At 33.0% G+C, this 14938-nt stretch overlaps 1 long non-coding RNA gene across 1 annotated transcript; it reads left to right on the top strand.

The window, feature by feature from the left end:
• The first annotated feature begins 3566 nt into the window (after positions 1-3566).
• LOC148612672 (uncharacterized) lies at positions 3567-13508 on the top strand. Its single transcript, XR_015923943.1, has 3 exons — positions 3567-3930; positions 11134-11183; positions 12219-13508. It is a non-coding gene; the product is annotated as an uncharacterized LOC148612672 (long non-coding RNA).
• The last annotated feature ends 1430 nt before the right edge of the window (positions 13509-14938 follow it).

Here is a 14938-nt window from a genome sequence, read left to right as displayed (position 1 = left end):
GATAACCACTCTCAACCAATCACTACCATTGTGTATTTGGGAATGAAAATTTAAGAAAGAGTCAATAAAACAGGTAGAAAAAAAACTTTTTTACCAAAAATTACTCTGACACACTTAATTTCGATTAATGCTTTATTTTATCATTTTTTTAGTTGAAAAACCTGTTACAGATCAACAACTTGTAATTCTAGGTGGCGCCGTTGCATAGTAAATGAACTTAAGTGGATAAAATAATTTGCCTACCGGTGCACCTGGTCCATGCTCCAAGTTTTTAGTGGAGTCCGTGTGGCTCATTTGCTTTTGTTACTTTGTATGTATGATTTTAGTTACTTTATGTTCTTTGTTGTGTATGTCTGTTTTCCATGTCTGGTCTTCGTCCCTGAATTACATTCTTTTGATTACCGCTATAACCTTGGTTCCCTTGATTACTCTTATACAAAGACAGCGAATGACGTGTAAATATCTTAATAACTAGGGAATTATTGATAGTTCTGCTTATAAAAACTCATTCAATTGGGGCATGAAAGTGTTTAAGGTGGATAGAATATTTCCAGAAGAACACTTTCGGCGTCAAATTAAACTTTCGAGATTCATTTTTTTTTATATTTCATTTAATGCCTTAAGTAATGTTAGATTTGAACATTGATTCAAAACTTATAACAAATTCAGTCATCAATTGTTAGCCTAATAAATGCTACTTGTTGCAAAGATTCCATAATCAGTCAGTTTTTTAATCTTCAATTTCGACCTTTCGCATTTGTATGAATTATTACTTATACTCGGCGTCATATACAAAACATATTTTTCATATCAAAATATAAAAAATTGGTATATAGTTTTATTGACACCGACCGATTTTTTTTTAAATGTGATAAATAACTTGATGATTCACATCACAAAACAGCTTCTCTGCAAAAGTGAATTGTTGCCATCCGATGATATTTCAAAATCCAGTATCACAATGTCAAATAGGCCGTATTTTGCTACCAAGACGCTTTTCGCTTGTTGTTAATTTGACCAAAGCAATGATTTACCTTCTAATTTCGTGTACAAATTCTTTTACGATTATGGTGTTTTCCAAATAATTAATATGTTAAAAGTCGTGAGAAATGACTTTTTTGTCAACACAGAAATTGAAAAAGTAATCAAGGGAACCAAGGTTATAGCGGTAATTAATAGAATGTAATCCAGGGACAAATACCAGACGTGGAAAACAGACATACATAATAAAGTACATAAAGTAACTAAAATCATACATACAAAGTAACAAAAGCAAATGAGCAACTCGGACTCCACTAAAATTTGGGAGCAGGGACCAGGTGTACCGGTAGGGTAAGCGTCATCTGCTTTTCTAGAAACGCCCGCCGAGTTGCTCATAAAAAGTCAAGTCCGGGTAGACAAACGAGGGAAGGAAAACTATGACCCGCTTTCATGGTGCAGATGGATACACCATAACGAGTTCATGATGACAACCATACTTCTGTAGTGATGACCAATCTTGTAGCAACATGACCCATTTCCAGAAGCCTATTTGTTAGAGGTCTAGCACGATACAAAGTCTGCTTAGTTTCGGCAAGCTCTGGCATAACGTTTGAGTTGTGATATGAACACTTCATACGCAGGTGCTGAAAGGATGTTGCCACAGATGAAAGGAAAGTTGATATTCTGAATGAAAAATCATCACGTTTGTCCTAAAGTTTGGTCAGTAGTTTTCCTTTACCATCGATTTTTAAGTGTAGGTCAAGATATGTGGCTGACTTCACAGTGTCTGTAATATCTTTTATCTCAAGTTATTTGGGGTAGATGCGATGTATCAAATCCCCGACATTAGGATTGTTTAAAGATAATACGCCATCTCTATAGCGGAAACTGAGATTAAAGGATCTAGCCAAACGATATTCTTCCTTAACGTCAGCCTCTGTAAGAGTGAAAGAGTACACTACTAAGTTACATAAGTCTGAATAGGGTACATTGTGTTCTAATTTGTGCTAACTCTGTCTTAACTTTTCCAAATATGTCTGAAAAATACTTGGATTATCTTGACCGAGTCTCACCTTGTCAAAACTAGTCTCAACTAGTCTCGACCATGTCTCGACTTGTATTGACACAGTCTTGACCTGTCTCGACCAAGTTTTCACAAGTCTTAACTTGTCTCGACCAGTCTCAAACAGTCTTACCAGTCTCAAATAGTCTCGACTTAGTCTCAACCAGTCTCGACTAAGTCTTAAAATGTCTCAACAATTTAATTCAAAGATCTGAACAACCTTATTAGTCTCGACGTGAGTTATTCATCAATTATAGCATTAGAATGTTTGGAAATTGTCTTAATTTATTTCAAAGTGGGAATGTTTATTGTATTTGAAGTATATTTTTCTGAATAAAGATACTTTTTAATACCTAAATATTGGATATACCTTTACTTTAACATTTCACGACATATTGTCATATTGTCAATTTTGTACCTTTAATTTATATTTTTTATACAGTTTCTTTTTACCTTTTACTAGTGGCTATTGTATACGTATTCGTTATTGTAATTAACGTTCTGTTCGAGCCACTTCAAACATATAATATTCTTAATTTTTCTACCCGGGATATATCTAAATAGTTGTGGGCTTTGAAATATTGCGTTTTACTTGGGCCTGTAACTTATGAATTAATGAAAATAAAAATGTACTTTATTTTCAAAAGTTACTTAAAATAAGACAAATATTCCCACTTTTTAACAAATTACATGCATGTATTTAGATAACTATAAAGTATTACAATGCACTTAAAAACTGCCATATGAGTGGTAGTACCCCAAACATGAGGGGTTCCCTAACTGGAGGTCTTGTAACCTCTGGCAGTCGATATAGGGGAGATTTCCCTGATTTCAACTCTTTTATGTGAGAGATTTTGCGTGACAAATGTTTTCCTCCCCAAAACATATTAAAATAAATCTTGTAAAATGTCTTTTGTTCTTGTTATGCAGCATTTACACTAAACCAGTGTGGTAGAACATAACTGATTGTTTTCCTGATTTAAAAACTCTACAACGTGTTTCGTAATTAAATAATCATGTTGCACCATATGAAGTCCTACGTGTATACCTATCCCTTAATTGCAAGCCCACACCTGTGTCAACAGATTCTGGAACCGAGAAAAGATAAAAGAAGCTGCCCACGCTATCTTGAATTGAGGGAAAATCGCCCCTTGAATTAACTACAAATGAAGTCCGATACATAATGTATTTGCAGTTACGTTATAAGTATATATATATATCATCGTGGATTTATCCCGATTAACTAAAATATATAGCCGACAACAGGGTTGTCGCACAATCGACATAAACCGTCATTTTGTTTTAAAGAATTAATTTTTAATAAAGAAATACTAGTTTCAAGCTCCTAGTATAATATTACATGTAAACATATTTTTAATTAATAACATGAAGTTCTATTTTTATATTTATTTCAATGAGGCATCTCTAAAAATTGCATTGTTGTAATTCCGCTTTATTTTTCACTCGATATAAACACAAATTCTTTATACACATGTATACGTAGCCCAAGTAACTTATCGAAAACAGAGAGTACTTCGATTATAAAAGGTATTACTCAGTGCGTGCACTATCTGCTGCATACTTTAAATCCCCAGCGCGCAAATTAATTGTGCGTGTGAATTATACATGTACGATACATATGATGTAAAGGAAATGAGCCTCCGTACCAAACATCACACAATGAAAATAATTAATCGTTAAGGTAATTTGTATGTTTATAGTTGAGCTGTCTAATCTTTAAATAGAAATAATCACGTGAATTTTATACATGTAACAGTGGAGTAAGGGAATTTAAAAAAAATTTTTTTTAAGTTCTTTGTTACAAGTGTAACTACATGTGTATAAGGTTTAAATTTTATTCATATTTCGCGTCTTCGGTTCACTTGGTGAGTACTAGATTTTGTAACATTACCTCGATACCAAAATGAGCTATACATACATGTACAAGTATACCGCTAGCATATTACATATTAAATAATTTCACTCAGTATCTGTGTAATGTCATTAAAGGCGCAATATGCACGCGTGTCACTTATCAACTGTCAGCTAACTAACATGTGTCTAAATACATGTTTTTATATTAAATTCTGAAAACTTAATTAATTAGGGAATAATAAAGCCCCTGATTAAACTTTTTATGATATTGGGACTAACCCAAGATAGGATCGCCCTCAATTTAGCGATAAAACATGCGTGTATATCATACAGATTGCTATATAGAAAAAACAGTAATAGAAATGTACACATTGACAATTCATCATACAGGTACATGTACATACACGAAGTCTCTTTTAATTTGATACAGGTCAATAACTACACTACTGTAAGAAAAGACATCTTTCACCTCTATACCCCCGCGTTAATGGCTCATGTATGACACCAATAGACCATGTTCCTTTAAAATAAAATCGATCTAAGTATTACACTGAAACTACCGTCTAAAAAAGACTAGCTAATAAACCATGGAAACAACCTACATTTCAGATGATTATAATGATAGTGTTTTGTTGTTAACAGATTAAAACATTCGATTTTATAACGCATTGCCAAACTAAAAGGAGTCATTAATTGCATGTTTTTATAACATGTATATTGTTAAACATGAAGCGGATACAAATTTGGGGCAAGCCACTTGTCTGCTTTTTACTAGATAAAAAGTGAGATATTTTATAAACATTTTGTATATTATGTCAAACATGTACATGTAACCACAGAGGCTTATTAGTGTCAATTAAACTGTTTATTATTATATTTCTTGCGTTATCATGCAAAATTATGCAGCTACAACATTAACGCGGAACATCAGCTACAGATTTTGAATACATATCTCGTAATACGTATACAAGTTACATTTCAACAAAAAAAAAAAAAAAAAGACAGCCAGACACAATGTTTTCGGTGCAAGCGAGAGTGTGAACTTCTTTTACTGGGCTGTTCGACTATTTTAAAGCAGGGTCTGTTCGATTGGTAAAAGTCGTTCTCGTTCTTTCTGTCAAAAAGATAAATGGCATTCGGATATAGTTATACCTAAATTTGCAGAGTGAGGATATGTAAAGATTAGGGTGTCCGTACTTCCGTCAGTCCATACTATTTTCCTTCCTTATGCTATATAGGGGATGCATCTCGCATCTCTCATATCTTCAATTATTTTTAAAATGCTTAAAACATATTTTGGTTTCCCTTCCGACTATACATAAACGTACTTAAAATATAAAAAATTAATTGCAAATTAATTTAAAAAGATAATACTATTATTGACAGGCACGATTTAACCAATTTTCTTCTCTATATACATCCTTTTATAACTATATTTTTTATTTCATAAAAAAACTGCACACACAACATGAAAAAACAAATAAAAGAGAAATCTGTTATTTTTTTTGTAATTAATATATCACACGAACATTATATATCAATATAGATCTGTGTAATAATCGAACAACATTATCATTTTATACGGTACCATGTTTATCGCTTATGTGATTCAAGTAGTTCATGTACATGTAGGTATTGTGATTTCGAGGATCGTAATAAATGCCACCAGCCGGGTCGGTTGTACGGTATAGGTTACAGACCACCAATTCAACCAATGAGCATTTGGAACGTACGCAAAAATAGTCCTACGCAGAAATTACCCCTGTTCCTCATAGTGCTGTGAAAAAAGTTCTCATCTTATTAAAAATATTTAAACAGTTTCTGAAAGGAAAAACATTTCTGTACATTTTATAGGTGCATTTTGCTTCTTGTGATGTGAAACCTAATCTCAATAATGATTTTTAAATATACCGCTATCTTGTGAAAACACTGGGATTTCCCATGCTATTTATAGACCCTTCACTTCCGGTGACCAGTACTGCACTGCAAGTCTGCTAACCCCACATGCCATTCTGAGGATTGTGAGCTGACATATGTAGAATCATGCTGATATATAGTCCTCTGCAGGTTAAAGTTAAGGTAAAGTCCAGAGAAGCCATTGAATATTGTGAAATTAGCATAGAAGCCTATGGGAAGTGGAATTAGTGGTTTTTAGCCTTAAGCTGAAGCCATGGCAAAATGAAAAGTTTCTTGAAATAGCTTTAAACTACTTGAAGATCTTGTTAACTTTGCCATGAGAGGAATACACTACAAAAATCCTTCAAAATATGCATTTTTTTAAGTTATAGGTCCAAATTATGGAAAATTGGTCTTTTTGGCTGAATTTTATGTCCTATCTTGTAAAAAGTGTAGAAAATTTAATAAAAATATCAAATATTAAACTTTGAGGGCTATATTTACCTAAATATGGTGGTAATAAGCACTTGAAATCAAGTTTTGTGTAGATCTGAGCAAAAATTAGGTTAGAAATGAGGAAAAACTCACTTTCATTACTGCGGTTAAGGTCATATAAGCATTCCCCTATGGCAACATGGAAAATCCATTATTGAGTACTTTTTTTGCTTTAGGTGCCCTTTACTGGTCATTTTTTAATGTGAAAACACTGTATTTACAAATTTAAAGCCAAATATATCACCTTTTGTGAAAATTTAAAGATTTAGGATTTTTGACATGTGATCAAGAAAAAGGGGGAGGCATGTCAGAAATAAATTTTTAAAAATAGACCAATTTCTCAGAAAATGATTACTTTTAAATCTATCTCTTTATTAATATTGTTAAAAAACAAGTTGTGATTGATTTTTTTTATTTGAAAAGTCAGAAAAAGTTCTTTGCAAATATTTAATGCATTTAAGTATGGTAGAATATTGTCACTTTTTTGCTCGCGCAACTTGGTTACCCTATATTTAAAAATCAAATATTTAAAAAAGTGCTCGTCACATTTCACTGAAACTTTGCAAATGCATTCAGTATGTGTGTAGGAAGATACCTGTATAGTTATTTATTTTTTCTAAGACAAAAAGTGACCCTTTAGGTTACAGACCACCAATTCAACCAATGAGCATTTGGAACGTACGCAAAAATAGTCCTACGCAGAAATTACCCCTGTTCCTCATAGTGCTGTGAAAAAAGTTCTCATCTTATTAAAAATATTTAAACAGTTTCTGAAAGGAAAAACATTTCTGTACATTTTATAGGTGCATTTTGCTTCTTGTGATGTGAAACCTAATCTCAATAATGATTTTTAAATATACCGCTATCTTGTGAAAACACTGGGATTTCCCATGCTATTTATAGACCCTTCACTTCCGGTGACCAGTACTGCACTGCAAGTCTGCTAACCCCACATGCCATTCTGAGGATTGTGAGCTGACATATGTAGAATCATGCTGATATATAGTCCTCTGCAGGTTAAAGTTAAGGTAAAGTCCAGAGAAGCCATTGAATATTGTGAAATTAGCATAGAAGCCTATGGGAAGTGGAATTAGTGGTTTTTAGCCTTAAGCTGAAGCCATGGCAAAATGAAAAGTTTCTTGAAATAGCTTTAAACTACTTGAAGATCTTGTTAACTTTGCCATGAGAGGAATACACTACAAAAATCCTTCAAAATATGCATTTTTTTAAGTTATAGGTCCAAATTATGGAAAATTGGTCTTTTTGGCTGAATTTTATGTCCTATCTTGTAAAAAGTGTAGAAAATTTAATAAAAATATCAAATATTAAACTTTGAGGGCTATATTTACCTAAATATGGTGGTAATAAGCACTTGAAATCAAGTTTTGTGTAGATCTGAGCAAAAATTAGGTTAGAAATGAGGAAAAACTCACTTTCATTACTGCGGTTAAGGTCATATAAGCATTCCCCTATGGCAACATGGAAAATCCATTATTGAGTACTTTTTTTGCTTTAGGTGCCCTTTACTGGTCATTTTTTAATGTGAAAACACTGTATTTACAAATTTAAAGCCAAATATATCACCTTTTGTGAAAATTTAAAGATTTAGGATTTTTGACATGTGATCAAGAAAAAGGGGGAGGCATGTCAGAAATAAATTTTTAAAAATAGACCAATTTCTCAGAAAATGATTACTTTTAAATCTATCTCTTTATTAATATTGTTAAAAAACAAGTTGTGATTGATTTTTTTTATTTGAAAAGTCAGAAAAAGTTCTTTGCAAATATTTAATGCATTTAAGTATGGTAGAATATTGTCACTTTTTTGCTCGCGCAACTTGGTTACCCTATATTTAAAAATCAAATATTTAAAAAAGTGCTCGTCACATTTCACTGAAACTTTGCAAATGCATTCAGTATGTGTGTAGGAAGATACCTGTATAGTTATTTATTTTTTCTAAGACAAAAAGTGACCCTTTAGGTTACAGACCACCAATTCAACCAATGAGCATTTGGAACGTACGCAAAAATAGTCCTACGCAGAAATTACCCCTGTTCCTCATAGTGCTGTGAAAAAAGTTCTCATCTTATTAAAAATATTTAAACAGTTTCTGAAAGGAAAAACATTTCTGTACATTTTATAGGTGCATTTTGCTTCTTGTGATGTGAAACCTAATCTCAATAATGATTTTTAAATATACCGCTATCTTGTGAAAACACTGGGATTTCCCATGCTATTTATAGACCCTTCACTTCCGGTGACCAGTACTGCACTGCAAGTCTGCTAACCCCACATGCCATTCTGAGGATTGTGAGCTGACATATGTAGAATCATGCTGATATATAGTCCTCTGCAGGTTAAAGTTAAGGTAAAGTCCAGAGAAGCCATTGAATATTGTGAAATTAGCATAGAAGCCTATGGGAAGTGGAATTAGTGGTTTTTAGCCTTAATATTGTATATTGTCTGAATAGCGGAAATACTCGTAAACAATTTTCTCTGGTATAATGATGAACGTCACATACACGTATCTGGTGTTTTCATCTAGTCCTGTGTGTATACAGGACTTATGAGGGGTGTTAAGATGTACCGAATAGCGATTCAGATTCTTTTTTTAAAAATAACTTCGGGGCTGAACAGTAGTCTTTAAAAAAGACTGGCTTCAGAGGTTACTACGAAAGGGTTTTCAAGCTAAAATCTGCACAATTTTGTTCAAAATTTATGAAAGTAATTTGTGTATTGTGATTTCGAGGATCGTAATAAATGCCACGCACCAGGACCAGTTGCACGGTATATTGTATATTGGCTGAATAGCGTAAATACTTGTATACAATTTTCTCTAGTATAATGATGAACGTCACATACAGGTACCTAGAATTTTTATCTGGTCCTGTGTGTACCCAGAACTCCTGAGCGGTGTTCAGATGCACCAAAAAGCGATTCAGATTCTTTTTAAAAATAACTTCGGGGCTGAACAGGAGTATTTAAGAAAGACGGGCTTCAGAGGTTACCACGAACGGGTTTCAAGCTATAATCTGCACAATTTTGGCCAAAATTTTACATTTTTCGGTTGTTACTGATTTAATTTCTCAGCACAATATTGCTGTTTAAATCTAAGAGTATGTAGAATCTGTTATCTATTGAAAATGTTTGTATGCATGCATTGATTTAAATTAGGCAGAGTAAATTGTGTCTAATATATTTTTTTTTATTTCGCAGCCAACGGTGAAACATCAAATCTTTCAATTTAACTATTTTTATTTGACTTTCTTTTCCTATTCCTCCATCCAAACTTTGATGTTCTCCATGTCATAGTATCACTATGAATGTTCTTTCCTATAACCCGAATAATGAAGTAACAGTCTCCATAAAAAAGTATGCAAAAAGCAATTCATGCATAATAGAGATACGGTGTTTTATCTTTGAATTCTTAAATTAGGACTGTTTTGAGTCCTAAATTGTTAAATATTTGTTACCGAGACAGTTTGAGATTCATTTGAGACTGGTCGAGACTTCTTTAAGACTATTCAAGACTGGTAAGACTGTTCAAGACTCTTCGAGGCAGGTTGAGACTGGTGAAAACTTTGCCGAGACAGGTCAAGACAAGATAAGACAAGTCGAGACTAGGTCAAGACAAGTCGAGACACAGTCAAGACTTTTTGAGACTTGATTGGACATGGTGAGACTCAGTTGAGACAATCCAAGTATTTTCCAGACATATTTAGAGAAGTTATGACAGAGTTAGCACAAGTTAGAACAAAATGTGCCCTATTCAGACTTATATAACTCAGTAGTGGTAGGTCAGCAAGTAAAAGAGCACAATTCGTTTCTATTGGAATGCCGACGGTTTGTTGAAAAAGACGTCCACAGCACTGGACAAATATGTTGTCGATTATAAGATCCAGCATATTGTAAACATCTTCCTCTCTATATTTGATATTATTTCTTACCAAGGATGAGGAATCTCTACCAAGATCTATATATTTGTATTTAGGTGTACCATTATTAAGAATTTGTTAACAATCGGCACGTAACAGTAAAAATGGCGGAAAACATTGATGAAATTTCTCATCAGGAATTACAAAATTCATATGACTGGGCCTATCAATGTTTGGTTTTTACAAACTGAGAAACGCATAACAAATCAAAAGAAAAACAACTCTGTCTCGATAATAGATCGGTTGAAGGAAAATATGACTAAATCACAAATGGACTTCGAGTATATGTTTACTACAAGTTATTCACACGTGTTTTAATTGACGTTTTAGGTACATTTTAATTGACACTTCCGGGTAAATATTTTCATAATTGTCTTCTTTCTGACTTAGAACATTAAATGTACGTACTACGTAAAGGATTACATTCATGAACCATTAGGCTGTAAGTATCATATAGCGTATTCATAGACAAGATATCAAGTTTCCATATTCGTCTAATTTGCATTGAACCGATAGAATTTGATATAAACCAAATATATTTCTAAACAAAATAATAAATGATATGGGAATTGACACCTAACTAAACGAAAGTGTATTACATTTGACACGTGGCGAACTACAGAATTCAACATTAGTTATGGACATTTGACAACACGTGAACAAAGAGTACATTGTTTTGCTCACTTCCCTCACTAACCACATACGCATGGCATTTTTTGTAAGCAAGTAATCATACAGTACACTTGCTTAAGAGTAGTAGCAACGGACACAAGAGAAAATATCGAAAGTTCCTTAGATTAAATGAATTTATTATCACGCGAACTACTGATCGCTGTCTTTTTCTTCAAAATGGCAATGAGCTTTCATATTGTGTCTATCTCGTTGCAGGTTACCATTTAAATGCACAAGTAGCAGTCTTTATAAAGACCAGACAGGAGGTAATTTATGCATGTCAAAAACCCACCGAATTTACATTTATTTGTTTCATTTAAAAAAAAATGACAGACAACATAACCATTCTTAGTTGTTCATTTCATTGTTACAAATTCGAGATAAAATTGATATAGGATGTGTATAAAATTGTCACTGGGAGAGTGATCGTTGAATTGCTTTGATTTGGTCGATTTTTGTTGGAAATGAATGTATGGATTTCTCAAAAATGAAGATCAAAATCCAAAAAAGGACAATCATTACATTAAATAGTATAGCATTTGTAGACGAAGAAAAACATTGTTTGTTCGGTGGGGTTTTGAAAATCATGAATCACATCTACTATGACAGTGTCTGAACTTTATAAGGACTTGTACTTAAGCAAAATCAAATGGGTAGTAGTTTAGATGATCACGGTCGTCTCGTGCATTTTACCAGGATTTCAAGGAAAACCTCTCATCAGACTTTATAAAAATCAAGCCGATTCATGCTGGTTAAAATACTTCATTAATTTTTTTTCTTATTCAGAAACATTTACCATATAACAGTCTTAGTTTGACATACTGTTGTTATTTTGCTTTTGAGATAAAACAAAAAATATACATTGGGTATGACATTGTCATTAGTATAATCGTACTTTATCTGGTTGATTTAAATGTACACAGTGTACACATGTATGCATAACTGTTGTAAACTATCAATTAGTATTAGAAAGTACAGTAATGCAAACTACTTTTGGAAATTTTTATTGCAACAAATCATGTTACGAAAACTTTCATGAAACTGGGTGATGTTTCTGTGGTGCTTGAAAATTGATGAGATTTCTCAATTTGTGACTGCAAAAAATCTAGCATGTAATAAATTAAATTGTCCTAGTATTCATGCATAGATTGTTGGACACAAAGGTAAGACGAAAAGAGGAACGTTTCAACCGAATATGACGTTGACTCGTTAGCCTTTGAATATTAAGGTAGATGTCTTGTATAAAATATCATGTAGTTGCTTTTTTATTGTCTGTTTCTTCCTGTTAATGCATTTTGAAGATCTCATTTGATGACGAGAATGGTTATGTTGAGTATGTCAAAGGGACAACAACCCCACCGGAATGAAAAAAATTAACTCAAGACACCCATATGTCTTCACTAATTGACGAGGAAACACTTACACCATAGGGCAGTCTGCAGTTGGGCCACAACAACATTAAACATAGGTAGAGCAAAATAGTGAACCCAGTTATGAGCATGAACATTCACCAAAATACGAGAAAAAACAGTTTGAGCAAATAATTACAATAAGAGTTCATGTAGAAAGAATCTCAGCTTGGCTCAGCTGCTGAATAATTAACAAAGAGGAAAACCGAACGTATGGTAACTAATGAATTGCATACATATATATAAATATATCTTCCAATATTGAATTGACCCAACAGATGTCACTAAAAAATAGTGGTGTGTAATCATTGACATTTGTTTCTATATATTAGTTTCGAAAATATAAAAGAAATGCCCATGCATACAAACCTATTGATATATTTATGTTTTACTGTATTTGTAATTAAACAAATGCTAGCCTGGTATGAATAATGAAAGACAAAAGTTGATAACTGCCACATTGTTAAATTTGGAATACTGCATTGAGTGCGCCATATCGTTTCAGTTTTGATCTTGATAGTAATCGTGATTACTCTCTATTGCACATATATGAAGTTCCTTTTTTTGATTGGTCATGAGTTCTCAGTTTAAAAAAATGCAGGAAAATGAACCACGTGTTTTCTACAATTTGTAAACACATACGTCGTAACATATGTCAACTTGAGATCTGGACACTTACATAAATTTCATTATTTGACCAGAAGTGATTATACACGAGGGTTCAGTATCATCACATAATATTCAGTAAAATTATCAGAGTTAACCATTATTACTTTTTTACATCAACATAGATTCAATTCTAATTTAGGATAACTTGTTTATCATTAGTTGATTTAATTACTACACTTTTACTCACGTTTTTTTTTATTGTATTTGTATATATATTTGATTACACTATATACATGAACCTATCTCACAAGGAACACAGTTGCAAAAGTGGGACGCATGTCTGTGTCAAATAACATATAGAACTACCTAAAATAGTATTGTTTACGTATCAACCATGGTCGGTTTACATTACTTGCTTTTTTACACATATTTTTCTTGTTATGCTCTTACAAAGACACGTGTATAATACCTAGCCTTACAATTGAAGTTTCTAGGAAGATACTGTTCTTGTATTTGTTCTTATTAATCATGTGTAGAGGTTTTGTGTTTTTAATTCAATTTGTCTTCTTTAAAGTCAGGTGTAAAAAAATTAATAAATCTTGCCAAAGAAAACTTTATTTAGAATATTGTATTTTTTTCGTGACATAAAAGGAGTCTTGTCATGCACCTTAACATGTTTTAAAAATAACAATTACATTCAACACATTCTGATATGGAAAAAAAATCTATGAGAAAGCAAGCATTTCCGCAACTTTGTATGGAGTGTTCATATCACAACTCATACGTTATGCCAGAGCTTATTGAAACTACGCAGACTTTTTGTATCGCTAAAATTCACTACCGAAGTGTTATGGTCGTCATCATGAACTCGTATCCATCTGCGCCATGAAACGTGACATAGTTTTCCTTTCTTCGTTTTTCTACCTCGGACTTGACTTTTTATGAGCAACCCGGTGGGTGTTTCTAGAAAAGCAGAGGACGTTTACACTACCGGTGCACTTGGTCCATGCTGCCAATTTTTAGTGGAGTCCGAGTTGCTCATTTACTTTTGTTACTTTGTATGTATGATTTTAGTTACGTTATGTTTTTGTTGTGTGCGTCTGTTTCCATGTCTGGTATTTGTCCCCGGATTACATTCTTCTGATTACCGCAATAACTTTGGTTCCCTTGATTATTCGTTTGTATTACAGTAAATATGGATCAAGGAAAGAATTGAAATACCTTCATCAGAATGCTATTAGCTATCGTATTCGTACTTGCAATATCCGTAATTTCATTGATTTGATCAAGCATACCAAAGAAAATACGACATAAAAAATGGTCACTGATTTTCATCAATGCACAAGCCATATTGGAGATACAGTGACGACTGGTTGGCCCTGGGTCAAACCAATCTGTCTGAATGGGTCCACGAATCTCCATTCTGTCACCCAACACTGTACAAGTCCTCTGTCACCCAACACTTTACAAGTCCGACTTAATGTGTTTGTGTTTGATTGGTTGAACATGTTTCTGTCCTGAAATTTATGAAGTATATGTTATTTATGGCATGACTGTTATATTACCTCAATCGTGTGTTGCTCACTACAGTAGCAGTTTTGTTTTTTTTTTTGAAGAAGGACATAACTTTTTATCCAGTCAGCAAGCGGGTTACTCCTGAAATCAAATTATTATAAGTTTCCGTATTTTTTTTGTTTCTGTTGAAATATGCCTTAATTTTGAATTGTTTTTAAATTGCACTTTTCCTGTATAATTTATTTGATATCCACAAATAAAATGCGTTAAATTCATGAAATATGTGTCGATACATGTATTGTCTTTCAAGACTAAAAATCGACCCAGATAAAATTCGTATGTGTTAACTGCTGGTGACCTTAACCCGCGCATGTGTTGTAATGGTCGATTCTATAAAAAAAAATTTATTTGCAAAGCAAAAGTGGTTAATCAACGGCTAGGAAGATCCGTGTCTTTGAAGTACGCAAGCCGTAAAAGAAAAAAAGTTC

This window comes from Perna viridis, chromosome 7, assembly GCF_037379345.1.
Source record: "Perna viridis isolate PV_CMFRI_1.1 ecotype Kerala chromosome 7, ASM3737934v1, whole genome shotgun sequence".
Taxonomy (NCBI): Eukaryota; Metazoa; Mollusca; class Bivalvia; order Mytilida; family Mytilidae; genus Perna; species Perna viridis.
This window is presented reverse-complemented; position numbering and strand designations above follow the sequence as displayed.